At 39.1% G+C, this 19,874-nt stretch overlaps 1 protein-coding gene across 6 annotated transcripts in view; it reads left to right on the top strand.

Annotated features, from left to right (window-relative positions):
* The window catches only part of DLC1 (DLC1 Rho GTPase activating protein), a 522,352-nt gene that overhangs the window by 419,318 nt on the left and 83,160 nt on the right, over nucleotides 1-19,874 (top strand). Inside the window, exon 6 of one of the 6 annotated variants that reach the window (XM_070781608.1) lies at nucleotides 1-19,874. This exon is cut by the window's left edge and continues 17,549 nt beyond it; it is cut by the window's right edge and continues 25,833 nt beyond it. The exons of the other annotated variants lie outside the window; for them this stretch is intronic. The gene's annotated coding sequence lies outside the window, so the exon portion shown is untranslated. 6 annotated transcript variants of the gene reach the window in all.

Below are 19,874 nucleotides of genomic sequence, written 5' to 3' on the forward strand. Positions count from 1 at the left end.
TCCATGTCTCTTCCTCTTCTTCTAAGGACACCAGTCATACTGGATTAGGGCCCACGCCTAATGGCCTCGTTTTAACTCAGTCACCTCTTTAAAGACCTTATCTCCAACATTTTCAGGTGCTAGGGATCAAGGCTTCACCTGTAACACTAACAAAACTTAAACACTTAAGAGACCCTGACGTAGGTGGGGCCCCTGTGAGTGCCAGGAGGTGTCCTGTTCAGGTTGGGGAGGGGAAGCCAAGTTGGAGTCAGGAAACAATTCTGTGTTAAGTATTTCTGGTGAATTGCCAAGAGAGAGGTCAAAAGGGTGGAGTGGGGATGGGGGTGGCGCTGAATCTTCAAATCTCCAGTAATTCCTTGTGATGCCTTTTTAATTCTAAATTAACGTTCACTGTCATATATAATTTTGTATTATTAATGTCGTCTTTTTGTTAAAGATGGCTATATCATCTACAGTTGCAAAGCAGTAGGTTCCACAAATGGATCCACTCTTTGAAATATAAAATACACATCAGATTTAAGACTTATTGTGAGAAAAAGAATGTAAACAATCTCATTAATAATCTCTATATTGATCACTTGTTGAAATGATGTTTTGGATATACTGGGTAAAATAAACTATATGTAGTATTAAGATTAATTTCACGTGTTTCCTTTTTCAAAGTGGCTACTAGAAATTTTTAAATAACAAAAGTGGCTATATCATATTTCTGTTGCTCCAAACTCTCGTAAGACACCTATCTCAGGCCAGATGCGTCTCTCCTGACCTGCTAAAGCCTGGAGCTTATGCAGAAGCAAACTCTAGGAGTCCCTTCTTTTGTCTCCATGCTACTTGTGTTCCTAATTTGGATCTGAATGCCTTTTTATTTAATTATAGTTAAATAGTGGTTAGGGGCTGTGTGTCATCACTAGAGTTCTTTGAGTTATTAAATAGGCTTTTCCCCTTTGCTGGAATTCTAAATATTGGCACTAAGAGAAGATTATTTAGAGTTTAAAACAAATGACTTATAAACAAACAAACAAAAGAAATCTGTATACAACCTTCACAGGAAAAGGCTATTTTAGATTCTATTGTTGAAAGACCCTTACATAAAAGCTTTCCACAGGGAGGGCTGAAATGCTTACAGTTATTTTACCCTGGAAAATTTTAATGCTACTGAAGTGACTTACTTTAATTCTAATATAGGGTCTTTAAATGGTTGTTTGAGAAAAGTCTTGGTCCAGAGGAGCAATTAGTTTTTTTAATATTTCATAAAAATATGTATCTCATAGAAATATATTGAAAAGTAATAACATGTACTCACCATCTAGCTTAAGAAGCTGTCTCCAATGCCTTGGAAAGTTCCTCCCACCTCCCAGTAGTAACTACTAGTCTAAATTTCATGTTTATCATTACTTTCCCTTTAGTAAAAATTTTACTGCCAATGGAGCTGCTTTAAAAGCTGGTTTAGTCATTTAAATCTGCCTCTATTGTATGGACCTCCTTAAAATAATTATCCTGGATTCTATATAGCAACTTAAACTCCCAAAGCAACTATTTTGTTTTTACGAATACTTTTCCATTAAGGAGAAGGAGGAGGAGGAAAGGGAGCAAGAGAAAAATATTAACTTTTAGTATGATTTTACTTCTTCTATAAGAAAGTGTCACCACATAGAGAAATACAGTTATTCAGGCTGGAGCTCAAGGGGTGCGGGCCAAGAAAACACCAGTGGGCAGCCACTGGAAATCTCATCCAGAAGTCTGGCACATAATAAATATTCCATAAATGCGAGAGGCTCTCCCGAAGAGGTAGCAGTGTTGAACCCCTCAAATATTCCCAGGTAATTATGATTAAAATCCTCACTCCCTACTCTCATGATAGTAAGAATCCAGAATCTCCCTAGCCTCTGTTTATTTCTCAAATTCTATCTACATTTTTGTGTAATATAAAATTTAATATCGATGTATTTGTTGGTTAACTGAGGCCTTCTCTGTTTCTCCTCTGTATCATGTATCCAGCCCTTCTTGGAATGTCCATCTTGGAATGCAGTATTCAGAGACTCATAGAGTGTGTTTTTCTTCAACAGTTCACTTCAATATTAATGGCCACTTACCCTTTGCCAGAGACCATATTAAACTCTGAAAGATGAATTTGACATGATCCCTGCCTGAAAGCAATTTGTGTTTATTTTAGTGAGAAAAACAGAGAGGTTAAAGAGACTCTCTCTCATTCAACAAATATTTATTGAGCACCTATTATGTGCCAAATGCCCTTAGGCTCTGGGTACACATCAATGACTGTAACAGAATTTCTGCTGTCATGGAGCTTACATTCTACTGGTGAGAGACAAATCACAGAGAATAAGTAAATTATATATTATGTATATATTATTATGTTGGTAGGTATTAATAATAGGTACTGTGGGGTGGTATAAAACAGAAAAGAAAGAATATAGAGCTGGTGGGAATAAGGAGAATGTGAGTGTCATTTGAAACAACATAGTCAGAGAAGGGCCCTCTGAGAAGGTGACATTTAAGTCAAAACTTGAAGGGAGGAGTAGCAGCCTTATGGTTCTTGGGAGAAAGGGCTTTCTAAGCCGAGAAAATAGTAAGTGCAAAGTCCTTTAAGTGAGAACAAGCTTCAGGTCCCTTTTTCCCCCAAAGGTCTTTCTTTTATATATCAGATCAGATCAGATCTGTCGCTCAGTCATGTCTGACTCTTTGCGACCCCATGAATCGCAGCACGCCAGTCTCCCTGTCCATCACTAACTCCCGGAGTTCACTCAGACTCACGTCCATCGAGTCAGTGATGCCATCCAGCCACCTCATCCTCTGTCATCCCCTTCTCCTCCTGCCCCCAATCCCTCCCAGCATCAGAGTCTTTTCCAATGAGTCAACTCTTTGCATGAGGTGGCCAAAGTACTGGAGTTTCAGCTTTAGCATCATTCCTTCCAAAGAAATCCCAGGGCTGATCTCCTTTAGAATGGACTATATATATGTGTGTGTGTGTGTGTGTGTGTGTGTGTGTGTGTGTGTATTTGGCTGGGCTAGGACTTACTTGTAGCATGTGGAATCTATTTCCCTGACTAGGGATTGAACCTGGGCCCCCTGTATTGGGAGCACAGAGTCTTAGCCATTTGACCACCAGGCAGGTCCCCAAGGTTCTTTCTTAAGAAGCATCAAGGAGGCCGTATGTGAATGAGAGTGGCAAAGGAAAAGATATAGGAAAAAAGGTCAGAGAGGTAACAGAAGGAAGGACCTGATAGAACATTGAAAGGACTTTGGTTTTTACTCTAGGATAGAAAACCAATGGAGGATTTTCAGAGGAGTGATGTTCAGATCAGATCAGATCAGTCGCTCAGTCGTGTCCAACTCTTTGCGACCCCATGAATCACAGCATGCCAGGCCTCCCTGTCCATCACCAACTCCTGGAGTTCACCCAGACTCACGTCCATCGAGCCAGTGATGCTATCCAGCCATCTCATCCTCTGTCATCCCCTTCTCCTCCTGCCCCCAATCCCTCCCAGCATCAGGGTCTTTTCCAATTAATCAATTCTTTGCATGAGGTGGCCAAAGTATTGGAGTTTCAGCTTTAGCATCATTCCTTCCAAAGAAATCCCAGGGCTGATCTCCTTCAGAATGGACTGGCTGGATCTCCTTTCAGTCCAAGGGACTCTCAAGAGTCTTCTCCAACGCCACAGTTGAAAACCATCAATTCTTCGGCGCTCAGCCTTCTTCACCATCCAACTCTCACATCCATACGTGACCACAGGAAAAACCATAGCCTTGACTAGATGGACCTTTGTTGGTAAAGTAATGTCTCTGCTTTTGAATATGCTATCTAGGTTGGTCATAACTTTCCTTCCAAGGAGTAAGCGTCTTTTAATTTCATGGCTGCAGTCACCATCTGTAGTGATTTTGGAGCCCAGAAAATTAAAGTCTGACACTGTTTCCACTGTTTCCCCATCTATTTCCCATGAAGTGGTGGGACCGGATGCCATGATCTTCGTTTTCTGAATGTTGAGCTTTAAGCCAACCTTTTCACTCTCCACTTTCACTTTCATCAAGAGGCTTTTGAGTTCGTCTTCACTTTCTGCCACAAGGGTGGTGTCATCTGCATATCTGAGGTTATTGATATTTCTCCCGGCAATCTTGATTCCAGCTTGTGTTTCTTCCAGTCCAGCGTTTCTCATGATGTACTCTGCATATAAGTTAAATAAGCAGGGTGACAATACACAGCCTTGACGAACTCCTTTTCCTATTTGCAACCAGTCTGTTGTTCCATGTCCAGTTCTAACTGTTGCTTCCTGACCTGCATACAGATTTCTCAAGAGGCAGATCAGGCGGTCTGGTGATGTTAGTTGACTTTAATTCTAAGAGTCACTCTGACCACTAAACTAATAGATTCAAAGGGGACAAAAGTAGAAGGAAGGAAACTAGGAAGCTACTGGTGCTACCCAGGCAAGAGATGATGCTGGCCTAGAACAAGCTGATAGCAGTGCAAGTGCTGGGAGGGGGTTTATTGTTGTTGTTGTTGTTTAGTCACTAGTCATGTCCAGTGCTTTTGCGACCCCATGAAAAAGCATAGGCCCATCTGTCCGTGAGATTTCCCAGGCAAGAATCCTGGGGAGGGTTGCCATTTCTTTCTCCAGGGATCTTCTTGACCCAGGGATCAAACCTGTGTCTCCTGAATTGGCAGGTGGATTCTTTGCCACCCAGCCACCTGGGAAGCCTGAGAAGGGATTTAGGTGTGGCTAAAGGTTGAGCCAACAAGGTTTACTGAAGCAATATGTGGCTTCAGAAGACTGCAGATCTGGAGTCCTGAAGACAATCTAGCATTTATTTCGTATCTGGTCACTGTGCTGTGTGACTCAGAAAAGGTACTTCTCCTTGGGGAGGCTAACAATCCAGTGGACAAGCTTAGATACACAAACAACTAAGTACAGCTTCCTAAGTAACAGAGTAAGTGCTGTAACACAAGTACAAATGAAGAACAGTGGAAGCGCAGAGCAAAGAACAATGAGTTTGGGCTGCAGACACTTGGTCAGCTCCAGAAAAAAGATACCCATCAGTGGATACCTTGAAACGTGACCTTAAGAGGTAGAGGAATGTTTGCAAACACAATCTGCATTTGATAAGAACCCGGATTACTAACCATCTATATGAAAATCCACTGCAAACTCAACGTTTACATCTGGGGCTGCCACTGATATCCAGCAATCCACAGTAAATCCAGCATCACAAAGCCAAGGACATGTTCATGAAAAGAGAATCAAACCAAATAGGCACACTAAGCCCGAATGCAAAGTAATTGCCTTTTAACTTTTTATTAAAGGATAATATATACACAGAAATATGTAATTGTAGAGTTTGGTAACTTAACACATCTATTTACCCAGAAGCCACATTGAGAATCAAAACATCGCCAGCTTTGCAGGAGACACCTCACTTACCCCTTCAGGTCATACCACCACACATCCCCAAGGTTCCTGGTTTCTAACAGCAGAGCTTTGTTTCCTTCCTCATAATATAGTCACAGGCTTCCCTGGTGACTCAGATGATAAAGAATCTGCCTCTAATGCGGGAGACCCGGTTCCATCCCTGGGTCAGGAAGATCCCCTGGAGAACGGAATGGCAACCCCACTCCAATATTCTTGCCTAGAGAATTCCATGGACAGAGGAGCCTGGCGGGCTACAACCCATGGGGTTGCAAAGAGTCAGACACAACTAAGTGACTAACACACACACAGAACATACTCACACAGTCTGCACTGTTTTGTGTCTCGTTTGCCTCACCCAGAACTATGCTCCTGAGATACATCCACTATTGCTGGGCATAGCTGTTCTCACTGCTCTGTGGCATTCTGTTCTGTCGATGTACAGTTGACCCTTGAACAACTTGGGTCTGAACTGTGCAGTAGTTTTGTCAGCAGTAAATATTACACTACTTCACTGTCCTAGGTTGGTTGAATCCTCCGATGATGAACCCGGGATATGCAGAGCTGACTCTTAAGTTACATGTGAATTTTTGACTGTATGAAGGGTACCACTAACATGTTGTTCAAAGGCGAGCTGAACTATACTTTGTTATCTATTCTACTCTTGATGTGCATTTGGATGGTTTCCAGTTTGGAGCTGTTACAGATACTGCTGCTATAAATGTTCTAGTGCTTGTGTTTTGGTGAACAAGTGTGCACATTTCCATTTGGTGTATATTTGGTAGAATTGCTGTATCACAGCTGATTAATACTACCAATTGTTTTCCAAACTGTACCAACTTATCTTCCTACAGTTTTTGAGACTCTCATTTGTGGCACATCTAACATTTGATATTTCCCATCTGTCTCATTTTGACCATTCTCATGACAGACAGAGGATTGTCTTTTTCTTACTGATTTTTAGGAGTTCTTCATATATTTTGGATATAAAAACCATTATTAGATGTATATATATATAGTGAAAATTTTCCCTCATTCTTTTTTTTTTCTTTCATTCTCTTAATACTGTCTCCTAATAAACAGATCTTAATTTTAACATAATATATCTATCATTTTTCTTTCATCATTAATGGATTTTCTGTGTGTTTTTTTTCTTTTTTGCATTATCTATGAAGCCTGCCTACTTCCAGGTCAGAAAGAAGTTCTGTTTTTTTGTCTTAAAGCCCTATTGTTTACTTTTCACACTTAGACCTGCAATTCATGGAAATTATTCTTTTTAATTGCTGTAAGATCAGGATTGAGATAAAAAATTTTTTCTGTATGGATATCCAAATGACTTAGAACTATTTTACTGAAACATAGTTATTTTAATTTACTTGAGATGTTTTCTATCCACTGAAATAAGTAAGAATCAAATATATGTTATCATCTTAAATGTTTTCTATCATCTGAAATCTTAGTTTTAAGTGTGTGGGAAGTGTGGGTGTGTGTGTGTTTGACAAACTCAAATTTCCAGCAAATACTAGGGAGGAAATTACAGAAGGAATAAGTTAATTTCACTGCTGTAAATCTATCCTACAGATATTAAATTGGAGTAGTTCCACTGTGATTCTGCATTTTCCATTCTGTCCAGAAACAGCACGTGGTTTTTACGTGATTCTCAGTCCAAGAACCAGAATTTCTCCTGGTCACAGTAACGATGGGAACAGCATCTGGAGTATAAAATAGCAAAATGGACGGGAACATTGGCACGTTTGCCCTAGACCACCACAATTTCATTTGCAGCCCCTGCTATCACTCTGGATTATTTCCTTCAAATTCCATTTGAAAGAGTGATTGCTTTGTAATTTATATTCCAATAAGCCTCTAAACCTCAAGTGCGTTACCACAACTCTCAGGCAGGAATTTGAGGGAAGGGTGGTTGGAGGCACTTATTAATTTCTATAAGCAGTATACTCATTATGCTGAGAGCAGCTATATTTAAATACTTTAAGTGTGCATTTTAGTTCTTTATGGCTTCCCAGGTGGCTCAGTGGTAAAGAATCCACCTGCACTACAAGAGACACGGGTTCAATCCCTGGGTCAGGAAGATCCCCTGGAGAAGGAAATGGCAACCCACTCCAGTACTCTTGCCTGGAAAATCCCATGAACAGAGGAGCCTGTGGGCTACAGTCCATGGGGTCACAAAGAGTTGGACACGACTTAGTGACTAAACAACAACAATGATAAAGACTGCGAAGACTGTTATTCCTCAGAGTAAACGGATGACACATAGAAGGTTTAATGGCATATCATCCCAGAGCTAGCTCCTCTTATTAAAAAACTTTCAGAGAATATCAGGAAAGGTGGGAAATATATTTCGAATTTTCATGCAACCCAAGTATCCCACAAAAGTTGTGTCTAAAACAAAATTTAAACTCAAAACCCTCAGAGTCAGTAGACTTAATCGCTAATATATCATTGTCACATAAAAATGCTTTGTTCCACTCTGATACTCAACTAGAAGAAATAAAATTTTTTAAATTGTGGGAGAGTTAAGGATTTGAACATTTAATAGGTATCATGGTTAGAGACATCATGAGAAACACTGGGCTGGAAGAAGCACAAGCTGGAATCAAGATTGCCGGGAGAAATATCAATAACCTCAGATATGCAGATGACACCACCCTTCTGGCAGAAAGTGAAGAGGAACTTTAAAAAGCCTCTTGATGAAAGTGAATGATGAGAGTGAAAAAGTTGGCTTAAAGCTCAACATTCAGAAAACGAAGATCATGGCATCCGGTCCCATCACTTCATGGCAAATAGATGGGGAAACAGTGGAAACAGTGTCAGACTTTATTTTTGGGGGCTCCAGAATCACTGCAGATGGTGATTGCAGCCATGAAATTAAAAGACACTTACTCCTTGGAAGGAGGGTTATGACCAGCCTAGATAGCATATTAAAAAGCAGACATTACTTTACCAACAGAGATCCGTCTAGTCAAGGCTATGGTTTTTCCAGTGGTCATGTATGGATGTGAGAGCTGGACTGTGAAGAAAGCTGAGCGCTGAAGAATTGATGCTTTTCAACTATGGTTTTGGAGAAGACTCTTGAGAGTCCCTTGGACTGCAAGGAGGTCCAACCAGTCCATTCTAAAGGAGATCAGTCCTGGGTGTTCATTGGAAGGACTAATGTTGAAGCTGAAACTCCAATACTTTGGCCAATTGATGCGAAGAACTGACTCATTTGAAAAGACCCTGATGCTGGGAAAGATTGAGGGCAGGAGGAGAAGGGGACGACAGAGGATGAGATGGCTGGATGGCATCACCGACTCGATGGACATGAGTTTGAGTGAACTCTGGGAGTTGTTGATGGACAGGGAGGCCTGGTGTGCTGCAATTTATGGGGTTGCAAAGAGTCAGACACGACTGAGCAACTGAACTGAACTGATGGTTAGAGACTATCATTAAATTCTTAGTGTGCTTATTGTTAAGTCTTTTAAAACTTAAATTTAGCCTTTAGAGATACACTCTGAAATATTTATGGATGATATGATATGATGTCAGGGGTTTGCTTCACAGTTAGCCACTCAGGTTGGGTGGGATGGAGTGAGTGGGATTTGGACCAAAGAAGTAGACAATGAATTGATTGATTGTTTAAAGCTGAGTGCTTGGTACATAGAAATTGATTATATTGTTTTTCTCTATTTTTGTTTATTTTTGAAGTTTCAAAATATTTTATTTCTGATACGTACTAATATGCTGAGGCAGTAATCTTTCCCATTTTTTTATTTTGCTTAAAGTACTATTTAATGCTTTTCCTGATTCTATTAATGTCTATAATGTACATACTTGTGTTCTGAAAATTGGGGTCGAAGGTTGCTGTTTCACTTTGGAAAGTTGTTCTACCTAATTGAAAAACAAAAATAACACAAAAATACATGTATGCATGTTATGTGTAAATATTTGTTCATTTCTTTAGGTATGTATATATGTGCACGTGGCTTCGCAGGTGGCTCGGTGGTAAAGAATCCGTCTGCATTCCTGGAGACTCTTGTTCGATCCCTGGGTTGGGACGATCCCCTGGAACGGAAGGTGGCAACCCACCCCAGTATTCTTGCTGGGATAATCCCATGGACAGAGGAGCCTGGCAGGCTATCGTCCGTGGGTTCACAAAGAGTCAGACACAACTGAGTGACTGAGCACACATGCACATATATGTACATATACAACAAAGATGCACTAATACAGTAGAAATGTTGATTATGTTGATGGTTCAAGTAAGAATTCATTTTTGCAGGAAATAGAGTTTTTATTGAAGTATAGTGATTTACAGTGTTGTATTTTTTCAGGTGAATGGCATAGTGATTCAGTGTTTTTGCAGACTGTATTCCACTATAGATTACTACACAATAGTATAATAATAATTAGATTATTATACAATAATGGGTAAAACTCTATATACTAACTCACCATCAGTCTAAATGGGCAAAACTTTATTCTGTTCTTAAAGATCATGGAGAAATATTTGTATAAAATGCCTCCTTCAATTGTTTTAAGGTTGACTATTGTATTAGTATGACTTCTTATTTCTGTGACTCAAAACAAAATCAGTTTATTATTTGTATTAAAAAATTACCACAAGCTTTCAAAAACACAGATCTATCACCTTACAGTTCTGGAAGGCACAAGTCCAAAAGGGTCTCACTGGGCTCCATTCCAGGTGTTGGCAGGGCTGCCTTCCTTCTAGAGGCTCAAGGGAAGAAACCTTGACTTTTCTATCTTCTAGAGATTGTCCCACTTTCCTTAGCTCATGGTTCCTTCCTTCATCTTCAAAGTCAGCAACAGCCAGCAAATTCTTCTTGTACTTCTTACTTCCAACTTCCTATCTCCCTTGTCCACTTGTAAGGATCCTTGTGATTACACTGGACCCACCTGGATAATTCAGAGTAATGTTCCCATTTGAAGGTCAACATATTAGTAAACTTAACTTCTATCTGTAGTTTAATTCTCCCTTGCCAAGTAACATGACATCTTCATAGATTCCTAGGATTAGGACATGGAATTGGAGGTGGGAGAGGAAGGAAGCATTAGTTATTCTTCCTCCCTTGCTGTCTTTTCTATAACAAAGAAAGTGCTTATGTGTAGACAATTGTTATCCTTCTCTTGGCAATTTAAAACTTATTCCATTTTTTTCCCCTAGAGGAAATGGAGAAAAAATGAAAAACAATTAAACTCTTGCTTCAGAAGCAATAAAACCAAACCAGGTCCTAACCTGATTGTAATATATTTGACTTTTTACGAAATATAGTAAGGAATTCTGTATCCAGAAAAACAAAGCAGAAAAGTAGAAATACAATTTAAGGACATAAGGTGCTGAGAAGTTTGAGTTTTACAGATTCATGTCTAAAAAGTGGGGAAGTTTATCCTCTACTCATAATGAAGAAGCAATACAAACTGTAGGACTCTGTGTCTGTAACATTGTTGAAGACAAAATTATAAAACCGGAGAACAGATAAGTGCTTGCAGTGGGTAGGAAAGAGGAAGGAAGGTGTGGCTTTAAGGGAGCAGCAGGAGAGAATTGCCTTGTGGTGACAGAACAGTAGTGTATCTTGATGGTGGTGATGGCTTTAGGCATCTTTATCTGCAGGTAAGGAAGGGTCAGAGAAGACTTTTCTTTTTAATGAGGGCATGCAGAAGAAATTTGACTAAAGTCTGTAGTCTAATTAATTGTATTATGCCAGTCCCTTTCCTGGTTTTGATTATGCACGTTGGGAAAGCTGAGTGATGTTTGTAACTATTTTTGCAACTTCTTGTGAGTCTATAATTATTTTGGACATATGTTGATTTTTTAATGTGTGTTTATAAAACGAGAGAAGTGAGAGTGTGGGCAGATGGTTAAAAGTTGAAGATAAGCACTTAAACATCTGTCGGCCATGTTTAAATTAGGAAAAGTGGACTTTATTTATGGTTTAACATTTGATGGAGACATAGACCAAATAAATCGATACAATATGGGTTCTCAAAATGCATTTTAATTCTTAAATCGTTCCAGATCTCTAGTCTCATATGTACTTCAAATTCAATACACTAAATAGTTCTATCCTCAATCCAGTAGCTAAAAAAAAGAGAAGAAAGTGTAATGTTGTTTGGTTTCTTTAGAAGCACCAAAAGTTAAGTCATCAGGCTGGTCTGAAAAGAGACCACGTGAAACGCTTCAATTCCCATCCTACATGAGCTCTGAGGGAGTGGAGTGTATTCAGAAAGAGGTTCCCCTACTGGTGTGCAAGAAGCCAAACCTCTGATGAGGACCTTTTTTTTGGTAATGTTAAAATTATATTTTTAATTGAAGTACAGTTGACTTATAATATTACATTTGTTTCAGGTGTATGACATAGTGATTCAATATTTTTAAACATTATAAAATGCTCACCACTATAAGTCTAGTTACCATCTGTCACTGTACAAAGTTATTCCAATATTATTGACTATTTCCTAAGCTGTATTACATCCCTGTGGCTTATTTATTTTATAACTGAAAGTTTGGACTCAATCTATGGGGACCTTTAAAAAGAGGATTCAAATCTTTATTCACTTTGAGATAGTCAAGACAATTTCAGAAAGCACCTTTCAAAAATATGTCAGTTTTTCAAATATGTGAGTTTACTCAGAGTTCAAAACATTTCAAAACAATCATCCTAACTGTGCTGGGAAGAAATGCAGTCTCAATGACCTCTCAACAGAGGGAAAAAAGGAAATATTTTATACAGACTGATAATTTTGGGATGACCTGATGATGAGGGTCTGAAATAAAGAAGTAGCAATATCAATTTGACAATGCTGGAGAAGTAGCAGAATTTAACAAGAGACAGGGAACTCAGAAAGAGAGTTATCTAGGGGTTGCTAAATCTGGGATTTATTTGAATCTTGCAGTCTCTGAAAGATTCTGGGAGCTGATTCCTGTGTTCCTTTTCATAGAGGATTAGGAAACTCCTATTAGATCAGTTAAGCAACCAAAACATAGAATTTCCATTTTCTAATTTTTGCACAAATATATATATATATATATATATATATATATATGTATATATAAAATCAGAAGTTTGTTCAAAATAGTATCTATTCCTAACCAACTGAAGTAAGGCAGGTTCAAATCCGTTTTGGCACTTGCTGACTATGTGAGTTGGGGAAGTCTATAAAATAAACTGAGTCTAAATTGTATCATCTGTCAAAGAGAATTATAATAATGGTTGACATTTATTGAGGAATTGCTATTTTGCAAGCCCAGATATAAATTCCTTATACAAATGGCCTCATTTAATCCTAGTATAACAATAATACTAAAATACTACTTATCTCACAGGAAATTATTCTATGTGAGGAATAAATGCACTCCTAAGTGTTAAAACCCCAGCCCTTTGTGTGTGGAACATACTTGATACTAAGTAACTATTGATTTCCTTCCTTTAGTTTCTCTAATTCACATATTTTCTAAAGCAGGGATTTAGGTTTGAAAAGCTGCTAGCCACACCCTGTTGAGCTCTCTGTTAATGAAGCTGCAAGTGTATTACTGAAATATTTGCATGAGCATCTTACAAGTCTAGGAACTTAACTCTTAAAATAAATAATTACATCTTTAACTCCTCAGACTCTATAAATTAGATATAAAAATAGCACCCCCAAATGATGTCTATAAAAAATACATTTTTTCTCAAAAGCATGGAGCCATATAGACGAAGCATAATTATTGTTCTTGTTGGGTTGATGTTAATTAGGATCAGCTTTTTTATGGGGTGATTGCGTATAGATGTACTGGTTTTATACTAACTCCTGAGCCTGTAAGCTAATCCTGAGCTCTGTTCTATGATGGACATAAACCTGCTCCCAAGGGCAGCCTTTCCTGTAGCTGTAGCACTAGGATTCATTCAGAATTTGCTTTGGACCCAAATTTCTTCCTTTCTCTCCTCCACAAAAGGTCCTCCTCTGGAGCATCAGCTTCTCTAGAAACACTGACTTCCCTCAAGGAATTTGAGCCTTAAAGTCATCATTAGCAGTGCCTTTTGGAAGGATTTAGTTAGATGTTTCATGTTAGACGTTACAAAAAACGTCTATTTCTCCTGTATGTGAACAATGTTTGAAGAGGAAATGGAGCACCTAGGAACGCTCGGTGAATGCGGAGTCCCCACAGACGTATATCTATTAGAAACTTTAAAAAATATGAATTGAGGATAAGAATAAGCCTAGATCAGTTCAGCCTAAATGACATAAATAATACCATTCTGGAAAATTTCACTTTGTTCTTGTTGTTCGGTGGCTAACTTGTGTCCGACTCTTTGCAACCCCACTGACTGTACCATGCCAAGCTTCCCTGCCCTTCACTATGTCCTGTAGTTTGCTCAAACTCATGTTCATTGAGTCAGAGATCCCATCCAACTATCTCATCCTCTGTTGTCCCCTTCTCTTCCTGCCTTCAATCTTTCCCAGCATCAGGGTCTTTTCCAATGAGTCAGCTCTTTGCATCAGGTGGCCAAAGTATTGGAGTTTCAGCTTCAGCATCAGTCCTTCCAGTGAATATTCAGGGCTGATTTCCTTTAAGATGGACTGGTTGAATCTCCTTGCAGTCCAAGGGACTCTCAAGAGTCTTCTCCAGCACCACAGTTCAAAATCATCAATTCTTAGGCGCTCAGCCTTCTTTATGGTCCAGCCCTCATATGGATCTCTGTTTTTTAATACACTCCCTACGTTTGTCACAGCTTTTCTTCCAAGAAGCAATCGTCTTTCAATTTCATGGTTGTGCTTACTGTCTGCAGTGATTTTGGAGCCTAAGAAAATAAAGTCTGTCACTGTTTCTATTTTTTCCCTACCTATTTGCCATGATGTGATGGGACCAGACGCCATGATCTTTGTTTTTTGAATATTGAGTTTTAAGTTAGCTTTTTTAACTCTCCTCTTGCACCTTCATCAAAAGGCTTTTTAGATCCTCTTCACTTTCTGTTATTAGAGTGGTAAATTTCACTTAGTCCTTTATAGAAACACTTGACACCGTGTTGGGAGAGATGATAATTTCATAGCAACTTCTTATTTCTTCCTTTCTTGCCTTCATCCTCAGTTGTAACTAGTGAGAATAGGGTATTCGCTTTTTCGTCCTGTACCATGCAGGATTTCTAAATCTTTGATAAGAGTAGTAATTTTCTTCCTCTGTTTCAGCAGTTTCTGAGATGGCTACCCATCAGTCCAGTTCAGTTGCTCAGTCGTGTCCAACTCTTTGCAACCCCATTGACTGCAACACGCCAGGCCTCCCTGTCCACCACCAACTCCCAGAGTTTACTCAAACTCATGTCCACTGAGTCGATGATGCCATCCAACTGTCTCAACCTCTGTCATCCCCTTCTCCTCCTACCTTCAATCTTTCCAGCATCAGGGTCTTTTCAAATGAGTCAGCTTTCTGCATCAGGTGGTCAAAGTATTGGGGTTTCAGCTTCAACACAGTCCTTCCAATGCACACTCAGGACTGATCTCCTTTAGGATGGACTGGTTGGACGTCCTTTCAGTCCAAGGGACTCTCAAGAGTCTTCTCCAACACCATAGTTAAAAAGCATCAGTTCTTCGGTGCTCAGCTTTCTTTATAGTCCAACTCTCACAACCATACATGAATACTGGAAATACCATAGCTTTCACTAAGATGGACCTTTGTTGGCAAAGCAATAACTCTGCTTTTTAATATGCTGTCTAGGTTGGTCGTAACTTTTCTTCCAAGGAGCAAACGTCTTTTAATTTCATGGCCGCAATCACCATCTGCAGTGATCTTGGAGCCCCCAAAAATAAAGTCTGTCACTGTTTCCACTTTTTCCTCCTTCTACTTGCCATGAAGTGATGGGACAGGATGCCTTGATCTCACTTTTTTGAATGTTGAGTTTTAAGTCAGGTTTTTCACTCTCGTCTTTCACTTTCATCAATAGACTCTTTAGTTATTCACTTTCTGCCAGAAGGGTGGTGTCATCTGCATATCTGAGATTATTGATATTTCTCCCGGCAATCTTGATTCCAGCTTGTGCTTCCTCCAGCCAGCATTTCTCATGATGTACTCTGCATAGAAGTTTAAATAAGCAGGGTGACAATATACAGCCTTGACATACTCCTTTTCCTATTTGGAACCAGTCTGTTGTTCCATGCCTAGTTCTAACTGTTGCTTCTTGACCTGCATACAGATTTCTCAGGAGGCAGGTAAGGTGGTCTGGTATTCCACCTCTTGAAGAATTTTCTTGAAGACTGTTGTGATCCACACAGTCAAAGGCTTTGGCATACTCAATAAAGCAGAAGTAGATGTTTTTCTAGAACTCTCTTGTTTTTTTGATGATTCAGCAGATGTTGGCAATTTGATCTCTGATTCCTCTGCCTTTTCTAAATCCTGCTTGAACATCTGGAAGTTCATCATTCATATAGTGTTGAAGCCTGGCTTGGAGAATTTTGAGAATTACTTTGCTAATATGTGAGATGAGTGCAATTGTGCAGTAATTTGATCATTCTTTGGCATTGCCTTTCTTTTTGATTGGAATGAAAACTGACCTTTTCCAGTCCTGTGGCCACTGCTGAGTTTTCCAAATTTGCTGGCATATTGAGTGCAGCACTTTCACAGCATCATCTCTTAGGATTTGAAATAGCTCAACTGGAATTCCATCACCTCCACTAGCTTTGTTCATAGTGATGCTTCCTAAGGCCCACTTGATTTCATATTCCAGGATGTCTGACTCTAGATCAGTGATCACACCATCATGATTATCTAGGTCGTGAAGATCTTTTTTGTATAGTTCTTCTGTGTATTCTTGCCATCTCTTCTTAATATCTTCTGCTTCTGTTAGGTACATACCATTTCTGTCCTTTATTGAGCCCATCTTTTCATGAAATGTTCCCATAGTATCTCTAATTTTCTTGAAGAGATCTCTAGTCTTTCCCATTCTGTTGTTTTCCTCTATTTATTTGCATTGATCACTGAGGAAGGCTTTCTTATCTCTCCTTGCTATTCTTTGGAACTCTGCATTCAAATGGATATATCTTTCCTTTTCTCCTTTGCCTTTCACATCTCTTCTTTTCACAGCTATCTGTAAGGCCTCCTCAGACAACCATTTTGCCTTTTTGCGTTTCTTTTTCTTGAGGATGGTCTTGATCTGTCTCCTTGGTCTGATCTCCTTGGTCATTGTACTGTCTCCTGTACAGTGTCACAAACCTCCACCCGTAGTTCTTCAAGTACTTTGTCTATCAAATCTAATCCCTTGAATCTATTTGTCACTTCCACTATATAATCGTAAGGGATTTGATTTAGGTCATAGCTGAATAGTCTAGTCGTTTTCCCTAATTTCTTCAATTTAAGTCTGAATTTGGCAATAAGGAGTTAATGATCTGAGCCACAGTCAGCTCCTGGTCTTGTTTTTGCTGACTGTATAGAGCTTCTCCATCTTTGGCTGCAAAGAATATAATCAATCTGATTTCAGTATTGACCATTTGGTGATGTCCATGTGTAGAGTCTTCTCTTGCGTTGTTGGAAGAGGGTGTTTGCTATGACCAGTGTGTTCTCTTGGCAAAACTCTGTTAGCCTTTGCCCTGCTTTATTCTGTACTCTAAGGCCAAATTTGCCTATTACTCCAGGTGTTTCTTGACTTCCTAGTTTTGCATTCCAGTCCCCTATAATGAAAAGGACATCTTTTTGGGGTGTTAGTTCTAGAAGATCTTGTAGGTCTTCATAGAAGTGTTCAACTTCAGCTTCTTCAGCATTACTGGTCAGGGCATAGACTTGGATTACTGTGGTATTGAATGGTTTGCCTTGGAATAAAGAGAGATCATTCTGTCATTTTTGAGATTGCATTCAAGTACTGCATTTCTGACTCTTTTGTTGACTATGATGGCTACTCCATTTCTTCTAAGGGATTCTTGCCCACAGTAGTAGTCATCTGATGGCATGTTCTAATAACCAGTAAATAACAGTAAAATTAGTACTCAGTAAGCGTTAAGTGAGTTGTATTTTGTAAGTCACAGAATTTCAGAGATGCAGGAGCCCTCAGGCACAAAGTGGTCTCTGTGGGTCCCACTCCTCTTGAGTTGTTTGTGAAAGATTGCATCAGTAGCTAATACCAGTAGACTTCATTATTTTTTCAGCTTCTTCAGTATTACTGGTCAGGGCATAGACTTGGATTACTGTGATATTGAATGGATTGCCTTGGAAATGGACAGATGATCATTCTGTTGTGATGAACAGAGGTCATTCAGACGTTCTAAATGATTGTTTCCTCTAGCATTAGATGTCTGCAAAATAGGTAGTCTGCAATAAGGTATAGAAACATACTTTCAAAGTGGTCTTCTGGGATCAATAGCACATGCCCATTACATCTTACTAACTCTCAAGTCATAATACTTCTCTCAATTTCTAACAGTGAAAGACTGTTCAATAACTTTTCTTCCCAGCGATGATGACTGTGTTTTAATTGAGACATTCTACTGTGCTTGACGGAGAAGGCAATGGCACCCCACTCCAGTACTCTTGCCTGGAAAATCCCATGGACGGAGGAGCCTGGAAGGCTGCAGTCCATGGGGTCGCTAGGAGTAGGACACGACTGAGCGACTTCACTTTCATTTTCACTTTCATGCATTGGAGAAGGAAATGGCAACCCACTCCAGTGTTCTTACCTGGAGAATCCCAGGGACTGGGGAGCCTGGTGGGCTGCCGTCTATGGGGTCACACAGAGTCGGACACGACTGACATGACTTAGCAGAGACTGCTTGAATCATCATCTGAGAACTATTGGCTCTTCAAATATTAAGGAACATGTAGAAATGCATCTATCGTATCTTTTAATCTATGAAGAATTTTTAATATATCAATAGTCCTGTCTAGCATGGCATGGCCTAATAACAGTTGCAAAAATTAAAATTTTGTGCTAAATAAGCTTGAAATCAGCTTTATTGCATAAATCACAGAATTTTAGTGCTTAAGTGATCTAAATCATGAAATGTTCTTCCATGTTCTTAATGTCTTGGGGAATTTGATGAAAGGCAATAATAACAATAGGCTTTTAACAAAATACTGATTTAGACCACCTCTTTCATTTTTCAGAGAGGGCAACTGAAGTTCCATAGGTTAAGATTTGACCAAAGCCATAAGCAATTTCTAGAACCCAAGTGTGAACTGAAGCCTAGGTGCCCTGACACCTGACCAGTTGTGGTTTTTATTAGTAAAAAGAACTGTTTATTATTGCATCTCTACTAAAAGCCAGGCAATATTCCAAGATATTTTACACATATTAGACCTTAAATTTAAAAGCAATAAGCCCCTACAAGATGGTGATTATTTCCCCATTTTATAAAAACACTCAAGTCTGGAGGATTAAGTAATTTGCCCAAGTTCTCTTAAGTAATTCAACAACAGAGCCAAGATTTAAATCCCTGTATATCCAAACTTCAAAGCAAAAAAAAAAAAAGTTACATTCCACTGCTTTTCTTTCTAGTTCTTAGATATTAAAATATAAACATTCTGAAAACAGTCTCATCAGATGTAGTTGATCTATGAGAAACAAACACATCAAAATTTAAAAATGAACAGTATTATTAGGTTCTAACCTTGAAGTATCTAGAAGTAAAGCCCCCAAATTTCCAAGTTCTACACGTCACATTTCCTCCTGACCCATAACATGATGAAGATAAAGATAAATGGCTGTGCACTATTTCTGGACTAGTAATACACTTCACAGAAAATTCTAAATCTCATTTCCTATACCTGTGACCTTTGCTACAATGCTAAGAGGAGTATGAGTTCCCCTAACGTTATGACAATAAATTAGACGCTTCCATCCATCAGTCATAACTGCAGGGTCACCATCAGGAAAAACAGCCCTCTAATCTCCAAGTCCATTTCCTGACTGCCGTGGGGGTTTGGGGGCATCCTTAGGAAAGTAGATAGAATAACAAGAAGGTCACTTCTGTAGTTGGCTCTCTGACTGAAATAATGCCCATCAACAATTAGTTCGTTGTAGACTTCACTTTGAATTTGTAAAAGCAAATTTAAAACATCCAGTTGTTTACCTCTCCTTATTCCAAGAGGAAGATCAAAAGGAGGCTTATCATGATGGGAGAGGGTTTATTTCCATCTCAGGACAAAAGACAAAAGATTCTGTGTCCTTTCCTTTCCTTTGAGGTTCCTGTGTTCCTTTCCACTCCCTTTCCTGATTAGCAATAATATCCTGACCATCAGTCTATGTATTTTAAGCGTAAAATCAATTTCAGGGACTTGTCTCATTTATTTTCATGATAGGTACAGTAAAAATGGCACCAATTGCTGTTGGTGGTAAAAGATTTTTTTTTAAACCCTCTTAGATTTTCCTTTCTGGCACCTGAGGATACAAAAAACTGGAGTGGATCTGGGACAAATCTAGATACAGATTAGAGCTCTGAGAAGAAGAGTTTCATCTGGGAAATAATACGGGCTTGGCC

The sequence above is a fragment of the Bos indicus genome, chromosome 27, assembly GCF_029378745.1.
Source record: "Bos indicus isolate NIAB-ARS_2022 breed Sahiwal x Tharparkar chromosome 27, NIAB-ARS_B.indTharparkar_mat_pri_1.0, whole genome shotgun sequence".
Lineage (NCBI taxonomy): Eukaryota > Metazoa > Chordata > Mammalia > Artiodactyla > Bovidae > Bos > Bos indicus.